Source organism: Dermacentor albipictus, chromosome 7, assembly GCF_038994185.2.
Source record: "Dermacentor albipictus isolate Rhodes 1998 colony chromosome 7, USDA_Dalb.pri_finalv2, whole genome shotgun sequence".
NCBI classification, from domain to species: Eukaryota; Metazoa; Arthropoda; class Arachnida; order Ixodida; family Ixodidae; genus Dermacentor; species Dermacentor albipictus.
In genome coordinates this window covers 23,689,001-23,701,386 of record NC_091827.1, presented here as the reverse complement: position 1 = coordinate 23,701,386, position 12,386 = coordinate 23,689,001, and the positions used below count along the sequence as shown (strand labels likewise).

Genomic DNA, 12,386 nt, shown 5'->3' with positions numbered 1-12,386 from the left:
CCACATTACACACCACTCTCAAAGTTATGCGTCATTTGTGAACAGAAGATTGCGAAACTTACGCAACCCATGTAGTGACACCACGTATGACCATAAACTAATACATCTGCCCACTTTAGGCCGTGTATTAGATAAAATTTACACAAATGCACCGCGCGTTCCTGGAATATAGATGCAGAGAATGAACTTGGGGCTTCAGTATTCTCCAGAAGCTACATATAAACATTCGGAAGCCTGAGATCAACACTTCCGAAAATCAGCAGACTAACATTTTAGCTTACGTTTAACAAGATTTCTCTATCTTAAGAGTGTGGCTACCCTTGGGGAGCCTGCCGGCATTTCAGGTGAACTTGAATTAAGAAATGAGAAATTCACGCTTTTCTTGAAGCTGTTTGGTACGGCGGGAGCAGCGTCGCGCTAATTCGCCGGAAGTTCCGTTCAGTGCTGTCCATGTTAATTATTTCTCTAGACTACTTGCATTAAGGGCATAGAATGCGGCGTCAACCCCTCAGTAACTCCTCAATGGGAAGTAGTCACAGTGCAAGCGTCGGTGTTCAATGTATCATAACTTTAAAAATGGCTTTGCACTGCCTGATTAGCTTATGTAATCTTAGGGTTTTAGAGCATTGCACTTGTAATGCGAAAACGCGCGATATTTCCCCACCCGCGGCGAGTTGTTCTTTTTTCATCCACGTTCATTGCCATTAATTTATCAATTCTTTAATTCAATAATTAGGTACAAGTAATTTACCCTCTGTTCTCCTTGGTGTCCTTGTTGGCTTCGCGTGATATGGTTAGTGTTATTAGTCACTCGCAGACAACATTTCCATAAGAGATGTAAGTAAACGTTTACTTCCAAAGAAAAAAGAAACACTGTTTCCTAAAACGTTCCCTGCTGCAGCGCGGTCATGCGATGAACGAGTTCGCTATGGACGCCAGCATGGTAAAACGAGCGCACGGACAACAAACCGAGCCTTTATAAGCGACAGAATACGAGACCTGAAAATTAGGAGAACGCACGCTACAGGGCACCACGCAAAGTATATTTTCCCCCTGCTGTTTCTCTCCTCAACCGTAGGCACGCCACAGCAAAAACGAGAGGACGGACAAAGTTGATCCCAGTGTACAAACAGCATGGCCTACGTCAACTCCCAAACTCCCTCTGGAAGTTCCCACTAGGTAAGCAGCACGCTACACCAGTTCGTTTCCATTAAAGAACCGACACGCCCGACCACTCAACAGTAATATCAAACGGGGTAAAAAAAGAAGGCAAATCAGTAAGGAAGCGTAGATGCCTTTCTGCTCCGCTTCGAAGCCGAAACCAAAGTGCAGCTCTTGTAGGGAGCAAACAACTTTTTGTCGGGTCGAAGTGGGCGTGTTTGCGGCTTCGCAGCCACAGCAAAAACAAGCTTCCGAGTGGACGCCAGTGCTCGCCTGACAAGCAGCGACAGAACAGAGCCAGTGCAGCATGGAGTGCCACTTGATTCGCAGTGCGTCTTTCACAATGTTAATGTTACAGGACTGAGGCACACGCCACAGTTAAGTGCATTGCCGTGTATTTTTAAAGCCCCGTCGTCGGCTGGCTGGCGCAGTGAGCTGTTGTTTGCAGCGTGAATGGTTGCTGCCATAATTCACCCATGAAAATGACAGATCGATATTATAGGCTAGAAAATGTAATAAATGTATGTGGCCGGTGTAGGCAAGATAAAACGTTCCTTTTTTTCCTACTTCGAGATATATTATCCAACCTTTCTACTAGAAAAATTAGAAACAAATGTATTACTAGTTTCATTTAGGCTTGTTTTATTTGAGCGACCAGCTCATTTCACGAAGTGATTTGACTTGGCCCTATTTAGCCCTGTGCGAGAAAGTAGCATCTACGGAGTCAAAGATTTTGCCATCAGAGGAAAAGGAACTTTCCAACGTAAACAATTACTAATGAATTTCGTTATAAACAAAATAAGTTTTAAGGAACTACGGTTAGCTCTTCAACTCAACCTCGTTGAGTGCTGATCGGGTTCACAACTACGCCCCTGCCGAAAAAAAAATGCATCAGCGAAGTAGAATACACTTGCTTACTGTAACATTAGCCCTGTCTTTGTCTGGCTGAGCTCTGCGCCGCCAAGTGGCCGCACCGTGCAGGCCACTCGCGTTTGCGCCTCCAACCATCCGGCAAAACACCCAGTCCGCCCGAGTTTAACTGAATGCCGGACATGCTAAGACTCTCCAATGTTCAACGCATCACCATAGACAGTCATCGTGAGATGGGTTCTGTCGAATTTTGTAATTTGTTTTGACAACCACTGGTCCCTCTCTCCTCTCTCTCTCTCTCTGGTTAAAGTAAGCAGCTTTTTTTACTGAAATGTATGGACTAAAAAGGTAAGAGCAGACAGACATCTTATTAACATCTATTATAAAGCATGTTATTATCTGTCTATTTGATATTGTATATTGTAGTTAATAGGCTTCCAAACAATCAACATGCCGAATTGAACGAAAAATTAAATGTGTTTGACTGCCAGACAGACGCGCAAGATACCCCCGGTGTAGAATGAGAAACTCGACATATATATACAGGGTGTTTAAAATTAAGCTTTATGGTTTTCTTAAAGTTAGGCACTGGGAGGCACGCGAAGACCACTTGTGCAAATAAGTTACGTGGCCAGGGAGACGCAAAGTGAAATGATAGTTATCACTGCCTGCTATATAACTGTCTCTCTGATATATAACTGTCTGTCTGTAAATGTCTGTAGGAAATATAACTTAGAAAGCGTTTCACGGACTGCAACCAGCGCTCCTCATTGTAAGGCATCACAGTAAGCCAACACAGCAAAATTATGCGGCCTACTAGCTCATGCGCATTACTTAGAGCAAATCAAGGACAGAACTTTCTCATTCGCAGCTTCGCCGTTCGTAACTGCGCAGCTAGAGAGGAAAAATTACCGACGATTACGTTACTTCCTAATGCGAAATTTGAGCGCAGCAAATAAGCTGTTTCACCTTTTCGATAGATTGAGGCAAAGAAATCGAGCAACACATGTATGCGCTATCACAGAATTTTTTTTTTTATTTTTCACACGTATTCCTTTAACAAAGACTCCACTAACAGTTCTTGACAGTCATGAAGGAAGCTTTGTGGTCGGAGAAATAGACTGATAAATGTTCGACTTGGTACACCAATGCTTGATTCTCAAAGACGAGATCTATACAAGTGCCTCGCGAGGTTGTCACAGGCGTGGGACGCGTTACGAGCGAGAGGAACGGGATGTTCTCCCGCATAAGTGTTAGGAAATCGCTGTTTGTCTTTATGTCAACATTAAAGTCCCCCACTACTAACATCGGTGTGGATCGATGGACGGTTAATGCGAGTTGCAGGAAGTGCACGACGTCTTTCGTGAGTGCGGTAGGGGCGAAGTAGACAGCTACTACCAGCAAGCCGTTGGGCAACTTTGCGGCGCACAGTTCGCCAACTTCAAAGTTCGAGCCGGCGCTTTGACAACCGGAGACTCGCAGGAAGAGGTGGGAGGGGGGCGGCGTGTACACCCAGCGGCAAACGATGGGGGCAGAAGCGCGTGCAGCAAGCGGACAACACGATAAAGGGAGGAGGGAAGAGATAGCAGCGACTGACTGATGCCGCTGACGCCGATAGTGAGTCAACCCCAGCTGCGGAGTTGCTTTCAGGGACAACGCCGCCGATGCCGACACAAACAATATGATACCCTCGCTTCCACAGCGCTAAGAACCAGGGGGGGGGACCCTTTCCTCCTCTTTCTGCATGGCGGCGACGGTGTTCTATGCAGTCACGTTATCTTGACTCTCTAGCGGCTTCAGCGGCATCCAGCGGTATCAGTCGGTCGCTGCTAGCGCTGGGGGGATGAAAGGGGGGCGGAGCTGGTTACGAGGCCGACGCCGACGACGACGCGAAACCCAGGAACGGACGCCAAAGAGCTGCGCTCTAAAAAAGACTGCTGCTTATAGTTTAATGAAGCTCAGTGGTCTCTACTCTGGGGCACTGGTAACGGTTGTGACACTAGCCACGTATATATGCGTCCGCCACCGTCTTTCACGCGTGTTGCACATGGCTAAAAATGCTTGCCCCCCTGGCAGTGGCAAAGGCGGCTGGAGGTTATGCAGTGCTGCGCCTGTGAGACGGCTGACGGTTACCTGGTAGCTTTTGGCACACGCCACGGGGAGTGTCACGTTATATATATCGTAAATATATATGTAAATATATCCATACATGCACACGAATTATTGTGCGATGCGTTTGCTAAACTGTCGGAACTTATTTAGCGCAGGGTTCGCATTGCTTCAGCCAGAAGTGTTACTTTGTCACTGTATTCTAAAACTCGAGTTTGTCAGTCTACAGCCGGAACCAGTTTGTACGTTCGAGACATTTTGGGAAATTTCGGCCACTGACAGTAGCAGCACAATCTTAGAGCGCCACGCATAAGTCACGTTCTGACCACGTTTTGACAGCAGTCAGACAGGGCTCACGCGAGAAGATATCGATCCCCTATTGCGTTCAACGAGAACCCGCTAAGAGAGCATTGTGCAACCGCAGTTGATTACCTTTGTTTCAACTGTCCACCCCAGCGCCGGAAACATTTCGTCACACCCGACCAGTTGTCAACTGCACACAGCTCACACGCTCAGCTAACATGACATGTGTCACGCGAGGGGGAGGAGCAACCTATCGAAAGTGTCGGAAGGCTTTGCCGACACGACGGCACGCGGGACAACGAATGCACAGCTTCCAGCTGCCGCTCAGACGGGGTTTTGTTCCACAAGCGTTCGAAATGGGGCAGTTGACGGACTGACCGTTAGACCCACACGCGTAAGTTGTGGGCTGTATGCGTAATAACACTTGTCCTTCGGAGCAAGCACGGGTCAGTTGCTGCCTGCATCGTGTTGTGAGGTGCGTTCTTCTGTCGTCAGTGTATCTTTTGCACTGATTTTGATTGCCATCGGTGGGCGGACACGCAGGAAATGAAATGTACAGACGCTGAAAACGCTGAAGATCAAATTGAGAGCCGAAATGGCCCGATACGTCGTTCGTGGCGTACGCTAGCCGTTCCCTTCAATATAACACACCGCATAGTCGTTGGCATGAACGTGTCGTGTCACATGGCATGTCGGACGTCATAAGCCTTCTAAAGAAACAAGCCACGCATTCAACAAACCGCCACTAACGAGGCTGCGAATTCGCTTCTTTTGGGCCATTTTTGTTTCACTATGGCGTGCGCGCTAGCGTGCGCGGAAACTCCTGGTCGACATGCGCACCGTTTTGCGCGTTACGCGAGGGCCAACAACATTTCGGCCATGGTCCACTGGTTTACGGTGCGCGGTCCGGTCACACAAGTGTCAGGGTTGATAGCTTTGACGCCCGCGTCCCGCGCGCGAGCGCCGTCGCCTAATGGGATTGGCGGGCGTCATGATGTGCTTCGCTGCCTGTCTTTAGCGTCGCCTGACTGGCACGACGCCTCTTGTGTACACAACCGCGAACGGCTGGCCGCGTGTGCAATGGCTGTTGCCTCTGCTGTGATGCGAAACGAGGTTTGTTTGTTCTGCTTTCTTATTCGGTGTGTCCAGCGTTTGCAGGTCCGACGTTTGCAGGGGGTAGGGCCACTGTCGCAGATGTCCGGTGGTTGCCTGCGACTCTATGGTTATACCGGAGTTCCTGTTTTAGTTTGAACAGCAGTCGGAAGAGATTTTCACAAATTTCCTGGCACAATTTTAAGCAAGCCGCTGTATACTAAAAATACAACAACACAGTTACGAATTAGCGCTAAATGCGAGAGAAATGCGTTAGCATTGCGTCGAACTCTTCTTTGATGTCCTGGATCCATGAGTTAAACCATGTTTGGCATATTACGTAGTGTTTCCAATGAGCTTATTCGACACATTCGTCCAAGCCCTTCGAGGAGGGAAATGCAACTGACGGTGGTCCGGCGCAGACAATTGCTAGACATATATATACAGGGTGTTTCACGTAACTTAACTCAAACATTAAAAATGTTGAAGTGTCACGTAGCTGGACCAAACCAAGATAACGTTTGCTACCGCTTGGAGATACTCAGATTATTTTTTTTCCATTTCGCTTAGTTGAATAACTTCTCTAATTAATTGATCAGCTTCTCAATTATTATAGTTAGATGAAAAATGTCGAAGAGAAAATCGTACAGCAGCATGAAAAATTCCCCATGCATCTTTCTGTTGTTCAATACGTGGTTCATAAAAGTGCCTTTCCGAGCATGAAAGAAGCCCGCGAATACTAGGGACCCCTTGTCGATCTTGTTGAGCGCTGGCCCTTAAAGCCAGTCCCCACTCTCTCCTGTAAATAGCTTTGGATAAATGTTCACCACAGTCACCACTTACACGCAAAATTGCCGCGAGATTGGCCGCTCGAGGCCCTTCGCGTGTATTCGCCGGCTTTGATTTCTCATACATCGAAATTAGTGTTGATTCATCGACCGCACTCCGCAATTGTAGCATATATGCTTTGTCATCCAGGTGAAATAGTCAGTTGTGTGCTGCCGTTCACGGTATACAGGGCCACTGACTCCGTCCTTCGAGGTAATTATTTCTGATAAGATAGTTTGATACCCAAGCACCACATTATATAGCTAACAAGGTGTTATGCGTTCACAATATTTCTCAAAAAAAAGACGTTTAATTTTCAGATTCGTTGAGAAATTACTAATAGGGTTTTTCAGCGTTTCTTAGGAATCTTACGACTCAATGTTGCTTGCTATACCCCGAAGAAAAAAAAGTGAAGCAGATCCCATGCTCTTTGATAACGCATGTTATGCGAAGCAGTTTGCTGGTATCTGGATAACGAGAATCGTTTGGGATTACGCAAAGGCTTAGCAAGTCGACTAACGTGTTTGCGAGAGCGTAACAGCTATGTGTTTCACGAGAGCGTGTGTGTGATCGCATATTCAAGACGACGGTGACGCCGATCGTGTGCCACGAACGACAGAATTTCTATTCCGGCAATGCGACGCGAATTTACGCCATGCTGATTGTTGGATTCTACATAGGTACTGGACAAGCGTAAAGGGCGTAAACGAGTAAAACGCGGGTTGTTAAGTCATCAGCAAGTGGGTACGTATGGCTACGTGACGTGGTGTACGTTAAAACGGCGATGAAGTGTGCACTCCGCCGATGGAATGTTAACTATATCTACCTCGCCCAAACGAGAAGGTGGCACAGGGTATAGCACAGTTTCTACGTAGCCACAGTTGCTACGAGGAAAGTACTGGGGAACGTGGGGCGATCTCGGAGGCAGCGCAGTCTAACACGGCGTCTCAAAACGCAAGTTGTCACGAGGAAAGAACACGAGAAAATGGAAAGCGACTCGCGCGCCAGACGTGTCAAAGGGTTAGTCGGCTTTGGGGTGAGGTAAGAATGCGGGCCGTTGTGGCCCAGTGGGATAGATCATTTGGTGGCTGTGCTCGAAGGCAGATAGGTTCTATTGCACTGTCACTTGTGCATTTCTTTTTAGAAAAAGAGGTACGAAGAGTGGCGAGAGAGGAAATTCCTGCCATTACGGACATACCGCAATGTGCTGGGAATGAGCGAAAGAATGTTCCGCATTAAAACAGTGCCCGTCTTTACGACAACCCAACAGCGGCAGAGCCACTCAGCATAATTACAAAGAATACTGAAATCGAGGACACGATACGTATCACAACATGCTGCCAACAGGAGCACTGCGGTTGGGGCGCGTGACTCGGTGGAGGTAAGCATTGCGAAAATTCTCAGGGGATAACTGGACAGCGCCGTCCCAAGCAGCGTCCGTGTTATTCCCCCGCTCCCGGCCCGTCATCTCAGCCGTAATCACTGCCGCTTGTGTTGTTGCCCCCGCATTGTTCGTCCTCCGGTCTAGCGGCTGCATGTCCATTCAGGGTCCTCCCCGGTGACCCTGCAGTGTTTGGGCATGGAATGGTTTATGTGCTTCATATTGTGTATAGCGCGCATCGTAATGCTCGAACCCTGTGCTTCTGCTGACCCAACTTCCCGGGCTCTAAACTGTTACCTTCATTCAAGGAACACACTTTGCATTGCAGGCTGCTGAGCCCGTTAGTTTCGGTTGATTTGCGCCCCCGATTTCAACGTGGACTGGGGGGAGGAGGGGGGGGGGGCTATTTTGAGTATTTTATCGGCGTTGGAAGGCGAAGCTTAGAAGCTTAGAACGTATGTCGGCACGAGTTCACGTGCCGATATAACACTTCAGCTCTTCCGTTCGTGATATGCTCCCCGAACCTTTATTCGTGCGGTAGGAAGCCTCTACAACTATGGGCCAAACAATGAAATCTTCCTTACCTCAGTAAGGAAGCCTTCATTGCGATGAGGCTACTTTATGTCACTCTGAAAGCTTCCTTACTGAGGGGCCCTCGGTGAAGGCTTCCTTGGTGCTTCCTCAGCATAAGGTAGCTCCAAAGCTACCTTCATGCGTCCTTACGCCGCTCCTGGCTCTAAACGAGCGCTTCACCTCACTGCTTAACCACGTGACATTTGCTTGCGCATGCGCGCTGTCGCCCAGCTGTGGAGAAGCGCGAGCACGGTACGTCTTTCCAGGCATGTTCGTTTCAGTCACGCGTGCGGCATGAAAGCGTTGCTAGGCGTTGCTAGGCGTTGCACGAAGCCGGCGTGCCAGCGTTGCTGGAGCACATCAAGTTTTGCACTGTAATGCGCAACTTTTTTAAAGTTAAGTAAACAAAACTAGAAGAAAGCGTCCACGCTTCTCTATATTAGCTCTTCAATTTAAAGATTCTGCCCCGATACAACTTTTCCTTATTGAATAATGGTGTTCACGTAAAGCTTTCAAGAGATAATCTCGAATTCAGGCATGCGGCAACCGCTCCTTAAGTGAGGACGGGTAAAGGGAGCTTTCAGAGTACGCTTGCTTCCTTCATCGGTCCTTCGGTGCGAGTCCTCACGTAAGGTTAGGAAGCGCTCAAAGGAAAGGAACGTTTCATTGTTTGGGCCTGAGTCTTCGCCTCATACACTATATAGAGCTTAATTATTACGGCCTCAATATTTCTGGGTTGGGCTCAGAAGTAAAACTAGGAGTGCGAGAAAATTTTGTCAGGCTCCAAGCTGAATGTTTTCCTGACCAGAAATGTACGGGTGCTGACTGTGTATTAGGCGAGGCTGGCAACCATTACTTGACCCCCCCCCCCCCCCCTACGTACGCTTCACATAACGCAAGAAAGAGTGCGAAATTTATTACGAACTAAAACATCAGAAAAGGGATACTATCAATATATTGAAGAGGGAATGGCCTAAAATAAAAAAAGAACGCTTGTAAATATTACAGTTTGCGCATATATGAGGGTGATAGTCCATTGCCGCACATCCTGATTGAAAAGAAATTCATTCGTTTCAATTTACGAATTTGTTGATAGCTGTGTTGTGATAGCTGCTTCAGAAACCGGCTCACTTAGCTGAGGCCAGAACGAGCATTTTAGTGCAAATCGCTCAGGTACGAAAGTACGTCCTTGTCGCTACACATATCGAATTTACAGAACTGGTTTTTCGCCCTGCAATGGGATGATGTCGTGCTTCTCTTTATCTTCGTATAGTCGATTCAATGATCCACTTTTTAAGTTTAATGTAATGTATTTATTTTTCCTTTTCATCAGAGGAAAAGTCAATACACTAAAAGCTACTGCATTCAGTAGCTTGACGAGGCCGATTCTCCCTCGAACCTGCGGCAATGGACGTGGCAGGTATACAGGTCGTCCCACATAACATCAGTCAAAGTTGTAACAATGAAATGCAATCCGGACGCGAGTTGAACCGAATGCATGATGTTGGCACTGGCCTAGAGTTGCTCAGGCTATTTTTATGTTCCCCTTAACTAACGGTTTAGCTATGTTTCGTTAATAAACTTTTTAAGTATAGTCTGCAGACCCCAAGTGCGATACGCGAAGTTGTAGACCACTTTCAGAAACATCACAATAAATTGTTTCCAACGCGACGTATCTCACATGGTCCTTTTTTTCGCGCGTTCAGAAGAAAGTGCGTAAACTATGAAATAATACCACGTGACGGGGCGCTTGCATGCGCACTCTTATTGTGCTGCTCTCAAGTGTGCGATGGATGAACAAGGTTGGCTGCAGCGAGAATGGCCCACGAGAGGGCATTTGCACCGTGATGCGATAACAGCCGCATGCCCAGATACCTACACCAGGCATAACGCGTGATGTAGTGCAACACTTAACTGACGAAGTACTGATAGAACCAGAGGAATCCTTAAATGATCAATTAAAAATTCTTGGTGCCCTTATAACGTCCTGACATGAATGAACGTTTAATATTGTTGGAAGTGCTTGGTTTGAATTGCTGTCGGCAACTATGTGCTTAAGTATCATAAAAATCATACAATGATTATGTTGTATCTGTGGCCATCGACGAAGTCAAACCTAAATATAGAAAAGAAAAAATTGCGAACATTGGCCGCTAGGTGGCCGTTAACCCAGGCAAGATAAAAGGGAGTGACGTTTTAGAGTAATCGCTTTATAAGCTGGCATGACACGTTCAAGCGTCGAAAGTTTTTTTCAGTCCATTTCCTTATGGGTTAGGGTCGGCACGCTTCCTCTTCGTTTGGCCTCGCAATTCAAGCAATGATAGTTTTGTCCCGGCGAACAAACAGCCTCTTGTTTTCTACGAAACGAAGTTGTGGTGAACGTTATACGTGAAACTGCAGGCTCACTTCACTAAAAAAAAAAAAAAGATCAAGGTCATCATATTTGTTACTACCAGACCTAAAATTAAAATGAAAGCGATTGACGGTTTGCCGCAGCTCTGTGAAAGCAAAGTGATGCCACTCTGATACATGAACTACGTGGTGCATGGTAGAAGTCACTCAAAAAAAAGAAAAAAAATGCTCAGGAAGAAAATGCAGTGATAACAGGCTGGCTTTGACTCACGAAGCGGCTGGTCTCGAAAGAGCCTTTCAATTGTGAATGGCAATGGCGCGGTGCCCTTTCGCTTTTCTAAGAGAAATCTGCCCATTGTGAGGCCAGGAGAAACGCTAGTCATTTTCTGCAGCCAATTACCGAGCACGGAGCAGAAGCTCCTTCATTTTAAACAACGCAAAAAAAAAAACCCCGGACAAGGATGAGCATATGACGAGCGCTACGGCAGCGCTGGTCCTGTGCTCTTTCTTGTCCGTGTCTTGGTGTTTTTTTTCTGTGCAGTTTAAAATAAATGACCCGTACCAAGTAGCTCGCACCCAAACCCTTCTAAGAATCTCCTTATTTTGCCTTGTCATGTCCACCGCTATCTACACACGTCAGTTCACCGCCGCTAACGTCTTCCGGTCTTCGAGCCACACATCGTGATGAGTCTGGCGAGCAAAGCGTGGGTTATGACCCCAGGTTCCTTTCCTGGTTTTGCAGGGAGTCTATGTAGTGTGTCGATATCGTCAACTTTGATTTGAGGAAAGGTAATCGATTTTGCTTCGTCGTTTAGCTTAGGCAGCTTATCCTTATTTGTAGGTATTGGGATGCCCTGTCTGAGTATTGTGCTTCCTGTTATGTGACTCAAGGTCATTTAAGGGGACTTGTAGTACAACATCCCACCAGTCCCCATTTTCCCGTTCAAGGCTTAAACACGTTTTTAAGCTGCTAATTTTGTCCTCGCGCAACGCTTGTTTACTTAAAAATTCGTCATGCCTCTCGGACATGAGTTTTATGGAAGCTTTCACTTGCACCACGAAGCTTTCTGGTTAGTTCTGCCAGGCTAGCGACGAGCTCTACTCCCATTTTCTACTATTCATCCGCCTTCAGGGCAAAAAATGCATCTCCACACCTTACGTTTAGCCTGTCCTTGACTTTGACTCCTGAATGTAGGCTCAGACCAACCCGAGCAACTGCCTAAATGTTAGGTACACTCACATTCGGCGCCAAGCAGGAGGTGGCCGCTAGACGTAGAGGCTCCTCGCAGGTAGGGCAGACGTTGTCGGTATAGCAACGGAAGCAATACAGCAGGCATACGCGCAATAAAACCGCAGCAGGTAACACAGTAACAAGAGCCAAAACGACAGCGAGAGGTAAATACCGCAGCGGCGGTGGCACGTGTGACAAAAAATGTGAAATGCCATGCTGGGAAATGAACACAGATAACTTTAGGGGAGGCGTCCGTTCAAAACTACCGCTGCCACGAATGCGTCTCGTTTGCCGGACAGTCGCCCGGAGCACATGGGCAAAAAGTTCGCTTGCACTGTGACGTCAGGCGGCAGACGTCAGCTGCTAGCCCGTAAAAATTTGGAAGCCAGAGAAACGTTGGACGGGATGTAGAAACGTCTCAGGTGTTGTAGACAAGGGCGGTACGTATACAGCATAAAGCACAGATCTGGGAAGCGACAACAGATA

General features: G+C 47.2%; 1 protein-coding gene across 1 annotated transcript in view; it reads right to left on the bottom strand.

Moving 5' to 3' along the window:
* LOC135915669 (uncharacterized) overlaps positions 1–12,163 on the bottom strand; it is a 226,883-nt gene extending 214,720 nt beyond the window's left edge. The window contains exon 1 of the mRNA XM_070521764.1: positions 11,910–12,163. The gene's annotated coding sequence lies outside the window, so the exon portion shown is untranslated. The remainder of the gene's footprint in view (positions 1–11,909) is intronic.
* Between the last annotated feature and the right edge of the window lie 223 nt (positions 12,164–12,386).